Source organism: Prinia subflava, chromosome 18 (genome assembly GCF_021018805.1).
Source record: "Prinia subflava isolate CZ2003 ecotype Zambia chromosome 18, Cam_Psub_1.2, whole genome shotgun sequence".
Classification (NCBI taxonomy): domain Eukaryota; kingdom Metazoa; phylum Chordata; class Aves; order Passeriformes; family Cisticolidae; genus Prinia; species Prinia subflava.
In genome coordinates, this window is record NC_086264.1 from 5,402,426 (window position 1) to 5,411,192 (window position 8,767).

Consider the following 8,767-nt stretch of genomic DNA (forward strand, 5'->3'; position numbering starts at 1 on the left):
AGTTTTTTGTAGAGTCATGAGGGAATTGACTGTGCACTCTCTATTCATCATCCTGTGGCTGAATCTCTCAGCTGGTGCTGAAGGCTTCAGCTCTCCATTTAGCAATGTGGCCAAAGGCAGGCTGCTGGCAACTGAAAAGTGAGACCAGGTCACTGCTATATCCATGGTAGTTTGTGAAAATTGCTTCAGTGGTCTCAGTCCAAATTTTACTGACAGAATCTTAGTATCTCCAAAAACTTAATCTGAAATAACTCCTAATCAAAAGTTCAGGAACAGCCAAAGTTTTAAGACAAGAAAGGTGAACTTGTCTCTTCCCAAGAAGTATTCTCTGTATACCAGCAATGACATGCAAGGGGGAACATTGATGTTAGCACCACCCAGGCTGTCAATAAAGAACTTCTGTCCTCAGAAATACCAAATCAAGTTCATATGAATTTCCCACTCTTCCAAAACCATTTTCCCACCAGGCAGAAGAGATCACAAAACTGAAGAACATTCCCCTCCTTCTCACGTCTCTGCAGTCTGTAAGCACTGTGCCTGTCACAACATTCCCAAGAGGTTTCCTCTACCATCCTGTCTCATCTCTGCAAGCAGCTGTTTCTGTTTTGCATAAGAGTGCTTGGAGTTCTTGCTTTGCTTATTGAAGCTAAAGCACTGAGAAGCTGATGAATAGCTAAGTTCTGTTGGGAAGGTAAAATCCCACTGCAGATGGAATGGTTTGCTTAACCTATAAAGTAATTGTAGAACAGCTATTACATTGGCAAAAGTCTAAAATGCAGCCAAGTTTGATTGTTTTTTATCCTCCTAATTTGCTTTTTTTAGGGTTGTAGCTGCTCCTCACTCTGCAAATGTTTGTCCATTACTGTTAAAAGGAGTTAAATGCACACAGATATGGAAGAGGGACTTGACTATTGACTCTCAGTGTTCCAAGGTCAGCTGAAGTCTGGACCTTTTACTTTCTCTATGCTCCACCAAGTGAGAACAAAACTTACGCAAGACCTCCTCAGGGAGACTGGGCCTGAGGTTTGTTACAGTGCACAAGGCTAAAATTCAAATGTGAAGCACAGCTGTTTGGACAGGAACCTTGGGCCTCTTTGTTTTGAGCTGCAGTGACCCACTCAGCCTCACCAACACATGAAACTCTGAAATCCCTGCACAGCGAATGACTGAGCTGGGAAGTTGCCTGGCAGGCAGTGACCAGTCTAGGATCCTCCGGGATCTGCAGGTGGAAGGGCTGTTCTTTCCCTTTCTTTCCCCTCACTCACAGTGCTTGCACCCATTGTTCCATCCATCTGCACGTTTGAATCTCTGCCCACCAGCCAAACTGCTGACCCAGTGATCTCGTGGCAGATGGTGACATTCCTCCTTCTGCCGAGGACAGGTATTTTTGAGCCCCTGGTAACAGGTGAAATAAAAAGGGAAGCAGTATGGCATAAACCAGTCAGTTTAATTGGAGACAGACCTCCTCTTTTAAATACTTTCTATATCCCCCGGGTAATGCATGTATTTTGAAGTATATAATACATAATAAAGTGCTAAGTAAACCTTCTCCTTGATTTAGCTGCAATTCCACAAATATTTAAAATATTAGCAATGAGTAACTTTGCAGAACCAAGACAGGATAAGCTGCATTAATAACCAAATGTTAAATAAGTTGTTAAAAGGACTGGCAATGGCTCTGATGGGTTGGATGAGGTGGAAGCTATTGGCTGATTGGGCTTTTCCTGGAGTTGGTGATAGATCCTCTTACACCCCCTTACATTTAGAATCTAATTCTAAATTATACAATCATCCAATTCACTATCATCTTCTTTGCAAAAATTATATATATTTTCTCTGTTAATGCCTTATCACAACAAGATATGAGGTATCTTTTTCTGTTCTGATTAATTTCTGTTTCAAATGAATTTTGCTGTTGCAAAGCACTTTAAATGCTATGGAAAAGACTGCGGAAAAACCCCACAATTTTTTGTGCAGCGATATAATGAACATCTTTGTGCATCCAAGATAATAGGAATTCCAGCATTCATGCTTACTATAAAATACAGCAAGCAAAGACTAAATAAATCTTGATTTTTTAATACAGAAATAATTTTGACTGCATATTTGGCTGAGTATGACATGGAAACTGATGATTGTTTGTTCTTTGCTCCTTTTATAATTTTTTTTTTTCTCTGCATTAAAATCCCACATGAGAAACAAATTTTTTGTCTAGGAACAAACTATTTCTTTTTTGGGGACTGGGTTCGAATGATTTGGGTAGTATGTCTGTTTCTTTTCAGCTGGGAAAATGCAAGGAGTATAAAATCCAGATGGACAGCACATGACGCTGGAACCAGCCCGGGCCAATCAGCCACGTCACACTGATTAAAGGAAACCTATAAGAAATTAAGTAAAAACCCAAACACCAGATAGTGAGAGCAGCAAACTGGCTGCACTGTGGGGTTTCATCACAGCTCTGGCCTCCCCACACCTCGCTGAATGTTAACCGGTGTTTAATATTCATTAAGGTGTGGGGAGGCAGGCAGGCCTTGCAGAGGGATGGAGCAGCATCTGGAATCCCTACGGATAACAGCAGGAATGTTTATTCTTCTTTGTTTATTATTCTGAGTGTGTGCTCTCTCCCTCTTCCTCCCTTTGTCTCCCTTTGTGTAATAAAGCTCCTCCAGGCATATAAAGCAAGTCATCTGGAATTGTGCAACTTCTTCTGCCAGGAAGCTGGAAAAGCTCCTCTCCTGTGCAGAGAGTAAAATACAGACTTGTCACAACCACTGAGAAATTACAGAAATACAGCATTTGTCTTCGGGTTACATTTATATAGCAAAGTGCTGCGGCAAATAATTGTGCTTCTCAGTGTTACAAAAACAAAATCTCATTTCATCCTGTCCAAGATGTTATGTTTATATAAAACTTTAAAAAAGTAATTGGCATATTTTAAGATAACATGAAGCCTGCAAAGTGCATTAAAAGGCCTCAGTGTCAAAGTTGCTTTGTGTGCCAACGGGTGCAGAGAAGGAAGAGGAAATCAACAGAGAGGAGCATCTTTTACAGCCACATGGCCAGTGAAATTTTATATTTATTCTTTGGGGAAAGGACAGAGTAGGTGCAGAGCTGCTGGTTGGATGGGAGCCGGCCGTGTTTTTATTGGCAGGCGAGCCTGAGTGGCTGAAAGGTGGCCATTAACACCCTGACACGAAGTGCTGACAGGGCGATTATAAGATTAACACCCAGTGTTATATTAACAGTGTCAAAACCTCCCCTCACCTGTCAGGGAGGAATAATGGCACGAAGAAAAACATTATAGACAAACGGAGATTTTAACTTGAAAATACCACACAGCCACTCTTTCAAATTGGTGTAAATATAAGTGACCTACAAAAGACCAGGAAAATTAAATTTTAATAATATAATAATTGTTATATATTATTCTATAATAATAATTTTAAATTATTGTTTTGCAAGTGTGCTTGACCACTTGTCTTGCCATTTTTCTTCCACAATTTCCTCCCTTACAGTGTATATGCATATATTTTGATTATATTCCATGTTTTATGCAATGATTCTGTCTGTCCTATATGTTTTTCTGTAATAGCCATAGACAAAAAGCATAACAGGTCTTCTTTATATATAATTCGGTTTCTAAACAAGATCAAGGCAGAGTCAAGGCATCCAAAAGGCCAGAAAGTGCTAATGTGTAGCATAAGAAAAGTTCAGCTGTTTCAAGCCAGATTTTGGGGGTTTTCAGAGAGCTGCAGGGCCAACAGATCATGAGAGTTTAAAAGTTGTCGAAACCCCTAAAGAAAGTGGATGTAGTTCACATATGAGTTGTCACAAATTACTGAAGTGCCAGCTGAAAAGTTCAAACGTCTCAGAAGCAGATCCGACAGAAACATTTAATAACTAAAGAAGGATAAAGGATTTATGAACATTGATTGGTTTGGGGGCTGTTGGAAGACAATGCAAAAAGCTCATGAACACTTTCAGAGCTTCTCTCATGCTCTGCAGAAAGCAGAGTATTTATTATAGCAACTGATGAGAATTGCCAAAGGTAGGGAGTTTCCAGTAAACAGGATTCCAGTTTTAGGAACAACCTGTTAAAGTATTTGTATGTGTAATTTTATTACAGCATCTGCTTTGGCTGACACAAAGGTCTCCAGGGCAATTCTGAACTTTCAAGTCATCTATAGAATCGAGCGTTTTCATCTACATATCTTTCATACTTCAAAAAATGAAAAATATTACATAATTGAGATAAAATGATGTTTAATCATGTTTAATTGATGATATTCAGGCAGTTTTCCATGCTGAAAAGAGCCTCAGCATATTTTCTAAAATGTCAGAAATGCCTTCAGAGATTTTTGGCATTTCAGAAGATTTCTTTTTCAAAACGAGGAAGAGTCAAGACACACTATCAGGAGAGCAGGGTATTCTATAGTCTATTTTATACCAAGATCAGGTGGCCACTAAAAAGACACTCAAACAGTGAGATATTGCATACAATACAGTTTTCAGGGATTTCAATTAATGTATGAAGGCTTTGTTTGCCAAGTGAATGACACAGACTTGAGCTATAAAATGCTCAACTCCGCTGTATTAGCTGCTCAGCAAAGGTTCACTGTGCTTTGTTTTACTTTTCTTAGCAGGCTTAAGGTTGTGGGAACCCCCTGTTGCATTTATCTGCCTCTGGAAGCAGGCAAAACTCCTGTTTCATAGCAAAGGGAGGGTTGAACAGCTCTTCTGTCCTCTTTGCTGGGTGAGGCAGATGTGCTCTTTGAGTGCTGCTTGTGCCAGGGTGTACTGAGAGGGGATTTTGTGCTTGGTGGTGCTAAAATCAGTGATCAATGCATGCCACAGCTTTGCTGTCTCTGAGCTCTGAAAGGGAGCAGAGCATCAGGCTGGATCTGCTAATCCTGATCCCTTCCTTTCTGCACATCTTGGTGTGACAAGGAGAGGTGACGGGTCACCCTCTGCCCCAGCCAGAGTCCTCCTTTCACTGCTGCGAATCAAGACACACTGGCAAAGCTGAGGTGGCAGCCAACAACAAAAAAGCCACACAATGAAAGCCACCACATTGTTAACAAGCGATGAAATCTTGTGCAGACATGAAAGTGGGAGGGGAACTACCTGAGACCTTATTTACAAAGGAGCAAAGACATAAAGGATGACCTTCTGTGACCACTGAAGGGATAGCTTCATCAGGATGTGTTTGTGCCAGAACATGACTCCCACCTGTCAGTCATGCTGAAGTGCTGGGAAATTTACTGTAGCCGTTTACAAGCCTTTTCCAGTGAACAAGGAATGTTATTTTTGGTTTGGTTTGTGTTAGGGTTTGCAGTGATGCCTTTACGCACTGAGAAGAAAATGAATATACACTCTTGACATAAGGTTCATGGTCCTGCCACCACTGTGCAGACCAACGAAAAAATTCATTTTAAAATGACCTGTGTAACCATGTGTTGTTTTAGTGTTGTGTGACAAGCAATAAATCATCTTAGTGCCTTCTTTTTTTAAAATAAAAGCCATGTATTGTACTTTATTACTCAGACAAACTGCCGAGTGACTTAAACCCCACCTACACTAAACCCAAAATTCCTCCTCCTCCAGAAACAGCATATCTGTATTGTCAGTGCACAGAAATCACATCCTCTGTAATCCCTGCATTATCTGTGATGTGGGGTGTGCATTCTCAGATAAAATCTGTGCTTATTTTCCACATTCTGGTTTTCCCAGAAAGGTAGGTTACATATTGTCCAGTGAAGGGATATAATTAATGCTGTTTTAAATTTTAGAACGTAAAATGCAAAACTTTGTCCTATAAATGTTGGCTTGCCTGGCGCAAGAGCACCTATGAGCATCCAGAAAACAGAGGGAGGAGGTGGAACAGAGCCCACAGACAAACAGCATTTTAACATGGACAGCTGCTGTCTACCTCTGCGTCTTTTCATCTGCAGAGCTTTGCCTTCCTCAACAGATGGCTGGGGAATGATGGGTTTTTAGCACAGTGTACACAAACCCCTACTTTTCCATCTCTTTCAAAAATACTTCAGTGCACTAAATATTTAGAGACCTTTATTTTTAATATATATAATTGCTTGAGATGGATCAATTTTTTTTTTCCTCCTTACTTTCCAGGCTATTTTAAGCACAAACCAGATCACTTCTGCTGCCCTTTTTAGACTGAAAAAAACCCCAAATTCTTGTATATATCAGCGGCAACATGGTGAAATTTCACTAGCAACACCAAGCAAAAGGATTCCTGCTAAGAGTATTGCAGCTTGGGAATGGGTCAGGTCTGGACAGGGTGTTGAGGGACGACTGCTGCCAGCAGCTGACTTTTCCCATATAACCCTCACAGATCCAGCGTGGGAAGTTTACATCACCAACTTCCCCCAAGGATCATGGATGGAATTCAAGCCTTGCCCATGGGATTGCTCGGTGGCACTGCTCTACTGACACCCACCATGGCATGATGTAAGCCCCAAAACCTTTCCTGTTCCCATTCCAACATCTCTGTATTTGGATAGTGGACAAATTACTTCCATACTTGAGGAAAGGAAACAAAGTAAAGCGTGCAGGGCAGCTCAGCTGGCTCTGCTGCCATTGTTGCTGTTTGTTTATTGTGATCTGTCAGGATTGACGGGTGTCTAGAACAAAACAAGCCCCGGTTTTGAAAGGCTGCTTAATGAAAGAAACAAGTTTCAACTTTATTCTGTGCCTTTGTGCAACCAGAGGCTCTGTTTATTTAGAAAGCTAACATTTATACAGATTATGCACTCACCATGGTTCCTTGCCAAAAAACACATGACTGCAATGGGCCTTTCCATCACTCTCTCAGTGTTGACCTGTGATTGTTTTTACAGGAACTGGATCATTTAAGCAATAGTCTCTAGTAGAGTAAGGGGGAAAGCATGCACCTTGTGCAATGATTTGCAAATGATGGCTTGGGCAAAAGGGTGCATTTGGATCACTTGACTGTCCTGACTACCCCAAATGCTGTTTGATTAAAATAACTACCAGTAAAGGTGGGAAGGGTGATCAAGCAAAGCTGGATGATGGGGGTGAGGTTACCAGTTCAAGGAAGTAAAATTTTTATGCAAAGTGACATTGTTGATTGATTAAGCCCTCCAAAAACTGTTCAAAGTATTAAAAACAGTAAAATAAGAATAATTAGAGATGGCAAATTGAACTTGAAAAGTCACTGAGTCACTCAAGCTGCAAATTCATATGTGCTCCTCAGTATATTGCTCTTGAAAATGTTTGAAATGTTTCCTAAATGAGCAGGATACTAAGAAAGAATTGATCACCTCCTGTTTGTATGTTAGTGCATATTTATAGCTCTTTTTAAAAATACACTTAGAGAAAAAAGTAGAAAATTATAATGCTCAGAAGGATCTACCTGGCCACATGGTTTGCAGTAGCATATTGGAGGAGTGAATATCCAGCTTGACAAATGCCCTGTTTATCAGTCAGTGGGTAGAAATGAAAACAAGGCATGTGGTTAGAGAGTGCTGGAAAACTCTTAAGTTTTCTCAGGAGAAAATCTTTCCTGGGAGACAATGGCTTTCCTGTGGAACCATTCTCTGAATTAAGTATTTATAAAAAAAGAAACATTTTTCTGCTTTCCAATATTTTTCCAGCTGAGAAACAGTGACAAAGCTTAAGGATGTGATTTTTCTCCCCCTTTCACATCCTCACACTTTCTAAATGTTTTCCAACTGGGAAAACAGCCACTGTTGCGGTGTGCTCCTTCCTGCCTTTCAAATGAAAATAGGTTTAAAGGACAAGAAAGTCCTGTTTGAAAACAGTGCTTCTATTTCTCTGTCCTAAACTATTTCTGGAGACAAGAGCAGAATTGAATTATTTTTTTTTCATAACTATGAAATGAAAATTCACTACTTTGGAAAACATTCTCCTCTGAACCATCTTCTCTGAAGTGTGTTTTCAGCTTGCAGTTATTTTTCACTCACCTTTATGTGGCAGTCTTTGGTTTGGCCAAGTCTGTCTTACAGAGACAGTCTCCCAACAGATTTTTCAGTGTTTTCCTTTAAATAGACATCCGTGGGCTGATTTGCATCAGCAAAGTGTTCATTAAAAAGGATTAAGCACGGTTAAGTGCTGCGGCTCCATCAAAGAAAGGGAGGCTAAACACCAGGCACCTTCCCTCCATTGAAGGTGCCAACCCAAGCATCCTAATTCGGGGGCTTTTTGTCTCCCATCCATCAGGAAGCCTAAAACATTTCATAATACAACACAAATTACTGCTTCAGCAAGTGAGTAAATAATCACTGTTGACTTCTCTCCTGCACAAGATTTACCTCAGGGTTGTGTGTTGGTGGCATGAAATGTGCTGTGACTTGGGGGGCAGGTGGCTCTGCCCGCCCTCAGCCATTCCTGTCCTCCCCCCTGTGCCCACTCATAGCAAGATTTCAGTGGTTAAATTGTTGTGTTCATCCCTTTATCCTAAAAGGCTGTACGTGCTGTGGACCCAACTCCCTTGGCACAGGCGTTGGGGCCACTGGTGGAGGTAGAAGAGTCTCACTCCTGCTAGGGGAGGTCTCACAGTGTGGGGAAGATAACCCAGACCCAAATGAGGGGGATAAAAGTGTGACCTGGAAAGGCAGCAGGGATTCCTTTCCTTTCATCTCCTGTGCTTTCATTTAAAGCAAGGATGAAGTTGGAAATTTCTTTGGGTAGGCTTTTCCCATTTCAGAGACAGAGGAAGAAGATGCTGAGTAACAGCACGATCCAGAGGTGGGGGAACCTGCTC

General features: G+C 41.0%; 1 long non-coding RNA gene across 2 annotated transcripts in view; it reads left to right on the forward strand.

Annotated features, from left to right (window-relative positions):
- The window catches only part of LOC134559934 (uncharacterized), a 163,036-nt gene extending 157,597 nt beyond the window's left edge, over positions 1–5,439 (forward strand). For both annotated transcript variants that reach the window (XR_010082629.1, XR_010082634.1), the window contains one exon: positions 823–5,439. This is a non-coding gene — a long non-coding RNA (uncharacterized LOC134559934). The remainder of the gene's footprint in view (positions 1–822) is intronic.
- Positions 5,440–8,767: the final 3,328 nt, after the last annotated feature.